Here is a 10,763-nt window from a genome sequence, read left to right as displayed (position 1 = left end):
GTCGTGACACGATACTCCCTGTTTGACTAAAGAAAGAAAGAGATCCCGAGCGGAGAGGGTCGCCGTGCGGTCGTCGGCGTGGTGTGACAAGCGCGTCGGCCGACATCGTGCAAACACCGAGCTGTATTTTGTTAAACTTGGCATCCTCATAAGCAGTGGTGCTGAGCAACATAGTCGTGATACCACCTACTTATACATCTGATGCGGCCAATCAAGTTAAACTGTGAAGACAAAATGCAACTGTGGGGAATTCAAATTATGTACTGCATTGACCCAATCACTACGAGGCCAATTTTAATGCAAACTTCCAACAACTAAGCTGAATAATAATGGCAAGAGATGTAGTAGTAGTAAGTCACCTGCCACTTTCTTGCCGAGTCCTTATGACATCTTGTTAGTGCCACTAGCGGCTGCAGTCTAAAGCCATTGCCATGAAGCATGACTGTGGGATAGTAGTTGTGCGTCAGTTGTGTTGCAAGACATCATTCGAGTTGTAATGTGCAATTAGCTTACCATTACCTCAATTTATAGTATTACTGCTATTACGTCACTTCTGTGGTTTGTAACCGGAAATTTTAAGATCTTTCACTATTTTTATCATTCTTCAGTTTAAAAAAAAAATCTTTCAAGGATGGAATGTAGTTGAGTGAGCTACCTAAGGCTAGTTCTTTCTGACCCCTTTAAGCAGCACTGTAGAAGGGCATGCGGTGTCTGAATGAAATATTTTATGCCTCTTTTTACTAATTTCGAGTGGCTTGACTCGAATGGGAGCAATGCCTTTTTAGTTTTAGGAGAGTAAATCCATCAAACATGGACGTCGTCTTTAAATGTTAGGGTTAAATCTAAAAACCTTAGGGTTTTGTTCTCAGCCAGTTCAAAGGTAAAAATTGAGAGAACCTGAGCACGTCTTAAAATGTGTTAAAATGTCTTCAGCCACCTGTTCCGGGCACTCAGAAGGTAAAAGCTTTAAAACTAAAAAATCATCAACGTAAGACAAGGTAAGCGTGTAATACAAACCACGCCAAGAAATTCGTTAAGTGTGAGCACAGTGTCATCTATAAAATTCCGCTGAGCTGTGGGAAGGTTTACATCGGCCAAACCGGCCGATGTGTCAATGAGCGGCTGGAGGAGCATTGCGCGTTAGTTAGTTCTCAAGGAGCTGGACACCTTGCCTTTCACTGTCGACAGTGCAAGTGCGAACCATTATTTCATAGTGTAACAATCCTTGGAAAAGGCAGGACTAAGAATGAGAGGGAAGTACTGGAGGCGTTCTTCATAAGACAACAGCAGGAAGGCAACTGCATTAGCGCACCGTCTATCACCATCAGCGATAAAGAAATCGGCTTCCTTCAAACTTGAGAGGTGTTGATGCGAAAGTGGAGGTAGTTAGTAACAATAGCATTTTCATTCGTTCACGCGTACGTGTTGGCGCATGCATTTTGGCTGTTCACAGAGTGTGTCGGTTTCTTCAATTAAATTTCAGCTGCTAGTCCAGCGTTGTGTTGTCTCATCTCTCCTCGCGTTTTTCGTCCTTTTTCGCTGGTTTTCGTTCCTTCGTTGAAGAAAAACCACCGGTAGTATAAAAAAATTAGAATATACATTTTGTAGGGAAACATTTCGAAACGCACCCTAGAAAAAATGTCGACTTGCGTGAAGCAGTTTGTCAGATATATAAAAAAATTTTAGTTTGCATTGTGCTCTTGCCATGCAGTGAAGCCCAACCTCCCTTTCAAAATGTGCAATTTCTGGCGGTTCCCTGGAAGAAATCTGGTGGTTTGACTTTAACAGAGGCAGCAATTTGCCCCCACGTAACGTAAAAACATCTTGTCAATGACCGACTTAGCATTTCCGGCCAGCAGAGTATTTGGGGCAAGCGCGCGATGCGGAAAAACATGCATGATGTTGAAAACAAAATGAAGTTGATGCTTGTTGACGCTCACCGTCAGTTATGATTTTCTGACTCGCTAATGTAGCCTTGCTTGCAGCAGTGAGGTGCAATGCGCTAGAATCGTGCCCTGCAAACTTTTGCTGTTGTGTCATAAAAAAAGATCAGCATTACCAGCCTCCTCCATTGCAGTGCCACCTAAAATTTTTGAAAAGAAACAGCACAAAACGTATTGGAGACTGTCCGAATAGAGGGTTCAACTAAGAAACAACACTACACTCTGAAGATAGCCTCGTATGAAAACGAAACTGGCAGGTGGTGTGTAAGGCGGTTTGAAGCACTCTCCTCGTCGAAACTGATATCTGGTGACTGGGTGCAATCGTTTGACTTGCCTGGGAAGTTCTCATCACAGAAATTGGGTTAGGGTGGGTGAAATCAGGAACGGGAGGCTTTTTTCAAGGATCAGTAGCGGATGCTCAAGGCTTGAAGGTGGCTCAAGTAGGCTTGAAGTTGGGTAACTGCATAGTAGCGCCTATATGAATTTCGCCATGCAGAAATGAAAACGAAACAGTTGTAAACTGTTCGTTAATGGTCCTGTGGTAAGTGAAACTACAACACACCTTAGAACAACGTAAGCAGAGGGAATAAAACTACCTAAACAGACACTGCTTGACATTTTCTGCCAATTTCTGAGATTATTACTGTCAGAGTGCAAGCCTGACGATGGAAAATCGGCTTCTGATTCACCATTATAAAGAAAAACAAACGCTGATGCAGACTGATTACCAGTGGCACGTATTATTCTTCAGTAGCGTTGACCACGCCCCTTTTCCACACCCAGGTAATGCAAACGCTTGTCAAAAATCACATTTTCATTGCAAAAATGAAAACGAAATGGATTTTGAAAGGGCATTTTCTGAGCTAACTCCAGATCTTTCCAGAAATGGCTGGAATGCTGTGAAAAGGGGCTCCCAAGGTATCTTTGAAATTGAACGGTTTTGAATAGGTGCGGTAACAAAAGAGTTAAGTCGCTGTGGTTAAGTCACTTAAGAAAAAGGCGTCACTGTGGTAATAAAAGAACAGGCTAAGCCAGCAAGCAATTTAATGTGTTGGCTGGACTGACTGTTATCTGTTTATTTTGTCTTAGGTACCTAGTTGGCATCACACCAAGTGAAGGTACCAAACAGGAGGCAGCGCGGTCCAAAGGAGCGAAGTCAAAGGCCATGAAAGCCGCCGCAGAGCTTCAGACATTCAAGAAGAAATGGAGCAATGTGAGTTGCAGGCCTTTATAAGTTGTGTGGTGAACTGTATGCGTCTGTTCTGGAACTTATACACCCCCCCCCCCCCCCAAGAAAAAAAAAAAAGAAAGACTCCACAACCACGAGAACCCCACCCAGGGGGATATACACAGCCTCCCAAGAGGATACACAATATGGGGGGTTGTCGTTCTCCCCAGGAGGAGAACGACAACCCCCTCAGGAGGATTTCGACACCCCCTCAAAATCAAAATTCTGGATAAACCCCTGCGTCTGTTCATGTGACTCAAAGTACTACACCCAATAAGTATTCTTTTAATCTAGGTATATTTTAAAGGAGCCATGAAGAGAAAACACAAGTTTGGTTCATTCAAAAGATTGCCTTGTTAGAATCGTACTGACACCACTGCTAACGTAAACTTTGCTCAAATAAGATATATATTTAGGAAAAAAGGGAATGGCCATGCGACCCACTAGCTCATTTCCCGCAGCAGAACCTATGACATCACATGTGACAGTTCTGGGATTGGCGGAGGGCGGCAAAAGCAAACGCAAATTAGGCAGAGCTTACAAGCTTGCCGAACGAGCAATTTGTGCTTAAATTTAGGGCACATTCTTTTCAAAGCCATAAGAATGGTGGGACAAACAGTGGAAGTTTCGGAAGCACACGTAAACAGAAGTGCCGATGTGTACTGCTGTTGGTACTGCACGCACTATGCTTGGTTTAGCTGCACAGGACTGCAGGGCTTTGGGGTTGTCTCAGACTACACTTGCCAACTGACGCAAGGAACGGTGTTTTACGTGAGCATATTTGTAGAGCTAGCACTATGTTTCACGAAGCAATTATTTTCTTCCTGAGCAAAACCAAGCCAGGTTTAAATACGGTCAAAAACAAACCAAAGGCCACGGAGAAAAATTCTTCCTCCGCGCCAAAGGCAGAAAACGGTATGCTACGGTATGGTGGCGTCATCTAGGTTCACTAACGGCAAACAAGGCCTCCCAATTGGCTGCAGAGCTATGGTCCCTAGAAATATCTTTCTAGGGACCATAGAAGAGCGCTCAATTCCTGTGATGTCATTGCAGACCACGAGAACACTCGATTTAGTGGGAAAATTAAAATTTTAACTTAAATTAATCAATTTCTCAGTGAATAAAACATCATTTGCATTTGGACAAGCGCTGGGGGCACTATAAAACATTAAATCTTTCGAATAACACAAACATGTATTTTGTCTTCATGGCTCCTTTAAGGGGAGACATGGATGGATCTTAAAACTATTTCTTTTATTTTTAAGTAAACTCTGTTAAACTTGTCACTCTTGCTGCTTCTTTTCCACTGATTTCAAATATTCCGATATTTTTTTAGTTTGTCAATTAGTTCCCGAGATAATTAGAGGCAATTAACCATTTTTGGAGGAACAAGGGACAAAGCAGTGTTGGTCATAAAACTGTAATCTTTACATTTTCCAACCCTATGAACCCTGGTGAGTGCAATAAGAGAATCAGTTTTTTGATGCATCACTTGGAACTAATTTTAAAGCCCATTAAACTTCAATGTTTGAAATGGGCACTCAAAATGGTTCCTTGCCACTGGTGCCACCAAGGTGTAAAGAAATCAGTGGGGGAAAAGCACCGAGTCTTAAAAATTTCACAAAGTTTACTTAAAAATTAAAAAAGTTTTTTTAAGAGCAGTGTCCCCCCTTAAAGATATATCCTGTACTGTACTAATCTGACTTGTTATGACTTACTTATCATGAATTTGACTTACCCGTACGTTCTTACAGGTAAATCTGGCATATAATTTGAAATTCCACTTGCTTTGTGCCCCAGTCATTTGGGCCTAACTTGCTTTCCCTTGGTTTAGAATTGCTCCTTAGGGTGTTTTACTCCACATAGTAATGAGCAATTCTTGCCATTTTCAGCAAACTGCATACAAATTACAGTATCCCTTTTCACAATGTAACTTGTCACAGTGTAACATGGCACACTGATAATGGAAAAGACAAAAGCAGCTGGTACTGTCATTATTTGGATATATATAAGAACGGCCATTGAAAAATCTCAAAGGCGAATGTCAAAGGTGAATCTCAAAGGCAAGACAGGCACACTCAAGTTAATCTTTATACCATAATTACACGGTATAAAAATGCTGCACCCTTACAACTGAGAATCTTCTTTCCCTCCTTCCTCTGTCACCTCCGCGTGCCGTCACGCCGAGGTTCTCATTCTTATGCACGCGCTATCTCCCGCAGACGGGCGGCAATTTCAATACATTTCGAAAACAGAGCAACAATGTACTCATACAATTATTAGCCCAAGCCAGGGCGTTCACGAGGTAGTGTCTACTTTTCTGTGAGAGACTAATCAATCTTTTTGGTGGTAATGATGGTAAATTACTGGAAGCTATCATCTGTAAGTACGGTGGCCTCCGCACTAAAAAAATGCAGACACGTCTGGTAGGTTGTTATAATCAAAGGTATGTTTCAAAGGTATATCAGCTTTTTTTGGCCTTATTTTTTATGTACCGTTTCATGGTCATCCTCAAATATACAAAATAGGTCTACGGCATGCATTTTCACCCTGTTTTAATGAAGTATGAAATTAATATTTTATTGGTAATGGCTTTGGTAATTGTCCAGGCTTTGGTAATCTGCCAAATAAAAATACTTTCTTGTTTTTGTTTTCAGCTGCTCTGCTAAACCAGTTTCTGGACCGTCCACTGGACAACTGGACAATCTGATCCAAAAATGTTCGTCATGCAAGCCCGTCAAGTGATACGAGACAAGTTACAAGTTGCAAGTCCAGAATGATGTATTATGCAGTTCTCAATATAGCCTCAAAAGTACCCTTGTTGTTGTCAGTCTTGCCAATCTATGTCGATTTGTGTCATAAACAACACAGATTCTGTACACCAAATATGTTTCGTTGCAGCAAAGTGGTGGGTGGAAATTGTTAACAGATTCAGTGCACATGCTTGAAGTTGCATGCTAACTGCAGAATTTCTTCTCTTCTCTATTGTGTTTTAGTAGCGTATTCAAAAATAGCACCACATGTGCCTCTTAAGAGTTAATTGCACTGAAAAAGCGAAATGAATCTGGAACAAAGTCAAACGGGTCAAGAAAATACAGTATTTATTAAGGGTACCAGTGATTGTGATTAAACTTCAAACCATTAATGAAATACTAAGCAGATTAACGATGATAAATGAGCATCTCTTTAAAAGTTTTTTCTGAACTTCTACACTGCTGTGCTTGTGCTCTAAGTTTACGCAAAGGTCACATTATGTAGTCTATCTTGTTTGACAGTAAGAATGCCAGTGGTACCTGCTTATTTAGAAAATGAAACAATTTTGCCTATGAGAAACTGTAGCCATTTCAAATGGCCGTGGCTAACTAGTGACATCGATTCCCAAAGGCAAAATTTTTTTGTTTTCTATAGAAGCAGGTTTTGTGTCAAACAAAATAGACCGCATAATGTGACTATCGCGTAAGGTTAGAGCGCAAATGCAGAAGTGGTTTGTTCAGAAAAAACTTTTATAGGCGCTCTTTTTTTGCTGTAACCCTGCTACTGCTGCAACAGTTGCGATACAGTTAGCATGCTTTACGGTTCAAATTCATCCGGTAAATGCCGTAGTGATCTTTTACAGTTACACTCTTGTGAAAGTGCATGACGGCTTCAAACCGTTACGGAAAAAAATGGTTTGTTTTCCATAAAAATGCAGTACGGTTTTGCATCATCAAACAAAACTTACGGTTTCTGCACTGCACAAGTGTGCTACAGTTCCTGTTCCGTTGAACAGAACTTACGGTTTCTGCACTGCACAAATGTGCTACAGTTTCTGTTCCGTTGAACAGAACTTACGGTTTCTGCACTGCACAAGTGTGCTACAGTTCCTGTTCCGTTGAACAAAACTTACGGTTTCGGCACTGCACAAGTGTGCTACGGTTCCTGTTCCGTTGGACAAAACTTACGGTTTCTGTTGCGTATTCTGGGCTAACAGTGAAAATGCCATAAAAGGAAGGAACGGTTAAATTAGCGCAACGCATAAATACGAATACATGCCGGCATCAAGAGTTAGCGGTCATTATTACCGTAGGTTTACGGGAAAATTTTTAACAGTGCAGTTGTTAGCTCGAACAGTTCAGTCTCGCAAGAGAGCCCGCGCTGGAAACCGTGTTGATTTGGGTATAAAATGTTGTTACTCGTAAGGTATTTCATTATTTGTGATGACACAATGTGATCAAAAACCTTACATACGACGGAAGGTAAGGATATTGGTCTGTAGTTGCTGAACTCGTTTTTATCGCCTGATTTGAATATCGGAACTACATGGGCTAGTTTCCAATCATCAGGAATAACTCCAGTGTCAAAAGACTGTTGAAAGATGAGTACAAGAATCAGTGCGGAAAACTCTCTTGTGATTTTTAGTAATTTCGTGCAGATGCCATCACGACCTGGGCTTGAGTAGGTGGGCAAGCGCTCGATCGCTTTCATGATTCCGTCGGAGTTTACCACAATACAAGGCATGATGGAGTCAAGGCTAGTGGAAACGCTGATAGATGGCATCGGACTCTCTTGTTCAAAAACACTACAAAAATAGGAGTTGAAAGCGTCAGACACTTCTCGACGATTCGAACCCGATTCCGAGACAAGCTGAGGCATTTCCTTCAAGGGCGACGGAGAAATAACTGTCCAGAATTTTTGGGGTTAGTTTTCATAAAATTGGGCAGGTCAACATTAAAGAATCTATTTTTTGGCTCTTCAATAAGTTTCTTACATAATTTGGCGTAATCAAGATAAGAAGTACAGTCCTCGTCCCTTTTGCTGCGCCTGGGCTTGGTGTACAAACGTTTCTTCTTGTTCAAACAACGCTTTATATGTTTCGAGAACCATGGCCTGTCGGCACTGTCGGTCGTTTCAAAGAGACATTTCTTTGGGACATGTATTTCCTGCAACGCTCTCAGCCCATCTCGGAATAGCAGCCAGTTCTGAGGTACCGAACGATTTTTATAAGACTGCGAAAAGGTCGTGTAAAGCTGCTCTAAATCTCTGTTTATGCCGTCGAAGTTGCCTTTAGCAAAATCGTACACCGTTTTCCTTATGGAAGGCTTCTTTTTTGTAGCATAGCTGAACAGACAATCAACAATGCGATTATCGCTGATACATTCTAATACGTTGACGTGAGCGCTATCTGGGTGTGTGGTAAGAACCAAATCAGGAATAGCATCTGCGCGTGTGGGTGTGGATACCAACTGGGTTAATGGAAAGAACGACATGAAATCCAAGAATGCGGTACTTTGAAATGTAGACTGTATGCTGTGGGACCAGTTTAAAGCAGGAAAGTTAAAGTCACCAGTCAAGATAATCGGCGAGTTACTGCATCTGCTCTCAATTTGAACGAGAACTTCGTGAAGTTCGCCAACGAAATCTGCGGATACGTCCGGAGGCCTGTAACATGCACCAATAACTATGGTTACGCTTGGAAGATTAGGGGCGATCCACAGCGTTTCAAGCACGCTGGTGACACCAATCAACCGAACAGGAATATGTTTCTTCGTCGCGATTAAAACACCTCCCCCTCGCCTTGCATCACGTTCCCTACGGAACACCGTAAACGACTTGGAAATTTCGATTTCGCTGCTGTCGATCTCTGTTGAAAGCCACGTTTCAGTGCCCACAATGACATCTGCACTACACGTATGAATAAAGGCGGCAAGTTCATCCTGTTTGCTCATAATGCTTCGAAAATTCGCCAATATCAAAGAAAGATCTCGTTCAGCGTCTTGAGCTTGAGCATTACACCCCTTTTCCGAAGGACGGCTCTGCTGCGTGCATTCAACCACCTGCGCAGTAGCTTGATCATAGCGATATCGGCGGTTTCTTAGAAGAAGCTTGTGGAAAGATATTTTCATTTTGTCATTTGGCTGACGATGCTCACGTGCAAAGTCCCGAAGGTGCTTGCGCACAAATTGGATCCTAGGTGAAAAATCTTCTTCAATCCATACTTTTAGGGTCTTCAATTCCTTTAGTTTAAACGCATTTCCTAGGACTTGACACTTTGTTTTGTAATTGAGGAATTTCACGATCAAGGGGCGGTCGTAACCCTCTCTTTGAGCACCTACTCGATGTGCGCGTTCAATGTCGGTGACTTCCCAGCCAAGGTGCGCTTTACAAAACTTCGTAATTTTCAATTCAGAGGTCACAGGGTTTTCTTTTTCTTCCTCGGGAAGTCCCTTAACGATCAGATTCTTTCGTCGCATGCGGTTATTCATGTCATCTACTACGTCCAGAAGACCTGCTTGGCTGTCCTGCCAGCGTGTGAGGGCCAAAATGCGGTTTTTATTTCATCAGCTGAGCCTCCAACAGTCGTTATGGTGTCACCGCTTTTAGATAGAGCCTGCAAACCTTCCTCGACCTTTGAAAGACGCTTCTTGATATCAATAATTCCTGCTGATATGTCTCTCATTTCAGTGTTTACTTCCTTTTGAAAAGCATCACGCGACAACGCTGCCTCCTTCACGGCACTCAGAATCATGTCAATCTTGTCAGGGCCTGGGTTGGTCTCTATATCACCGCAGCAAACCAACAGCTGTGCCAGAAAAAAAAAAAACACGACGACGATCCTGCCTCGAGGACACCCCTTAAACAGGAGACGAGCCGTAGTAGCATCAGCCTGTGACACAGCTTCAAGCTCCCGCAGTGTCGTGCGGCCAAGGCAGCCGATGCGAGCCCTACCAGCTGATACCCTATTTGATACCCTACCCGCTGTATGGGTATCACTTTGAATTTCAACCCAATATTTGACTAGCCATGACTATATCGCGATTATAAGGAGGCCATTTCTTTATTTTTTCCACGATACCCAACATGGCTTAGTGGCATCACATTGAATTTTCACCCAATCCTCGACTCACGATGACTATCTCATAACTATAACCAGGAAGCATTTTCATATTTGTCCCACGTGATTTACCTCAGCGGGACCTTTAGTTTGAAACCCCACACACCCTAACATCATCCTTTCGAATTTTAATCCAATCTGACTAACCATGACTGTCATTACTGTAACCAGGACGCATTACTTATATGTCTAGACACCCAGACGTCCTAGCAGCATCAATTTGAATTTTAACCGAATCTATGAGTCTCCATGACTATCTCATGACTATAACCCGGAAGCATTTTTTATTTGTCCCACGTGATACCCCGCATCGAGACCATTAATTTGATACACAACACATCCTAGTGGCATCAATTTCAACGTTAACATAATCTATGACTATCCATGACTAGGTCATGATATAGCTATAACACATTTTTGTGCTACGGGATTCCCCCATCTAGACCTTTAATTTAATTCTCCACACGCGCTCGCGGCATCATTTTGAATTTTCACACAATCTAAGACCGAATATTACTATCTGATGACTATACGCAAGAAGCATTTTTTAATTTATCCTGCGTGATTCTGTTAACCGGGGCCTTTAATTTGATACCTTACACGCTCTAGCAGCATCAATTTGAATTTTCCCCCAATCTACTACTGGTCATGACTATCCCATCATGCGCTCATTATTCGATCTAGATTATTCGATCTAAATGGGCGTCGCCCGGACGTTTCA

At 42.3% G+C, this 10,763-nt stretch overlaps 1 long non-coding RNA gene across 1 annotated transcript; it reads left to right on the top strand.

The window, feature by feature from the left end:
* The first annotated feature begins 2,300 nt into the window (after nt 1-2,300).
* On the top strand, nt 2,301-5,986 carry LOC144173631 (uncharacterized). The gene is made up of 2 exons (XR_013323341.1): nt 2,301-3,156; nt 5,829-5,986. It is a non-coding gene; the product is annotated as an uncharacterized LOC144173631 (long non-coding RNA).
* The last annotated feature ends 4,777 nt before the right edge of the window (nt 5,987-10,763 follow it).

Source organism: Haemaphysalis longicornis, unplaced genomic scaffold (assembly GCF_048455015.1).
Source record: "Haemaphysalis longicornis isolate Haplotype H1 unplaced genomic scaffold, Haemaphysalis longicornis Haplotype H1 scaffold_3, whole genome shotgun sequence".
Classification (NCBI taxonomy): domain Eukaryota; kingdom Metazoa; phylum Arthropoda; class Arachnida; order Ixodida; family Ixodidae; genus Haemaphysalis; species Haemaphysalis longicornis.
The sequence above is the reverse complement of the archived record's forward strand: the minus strand, read 5'-3'. Positions and strand labels throughout refer to the sequence as shown.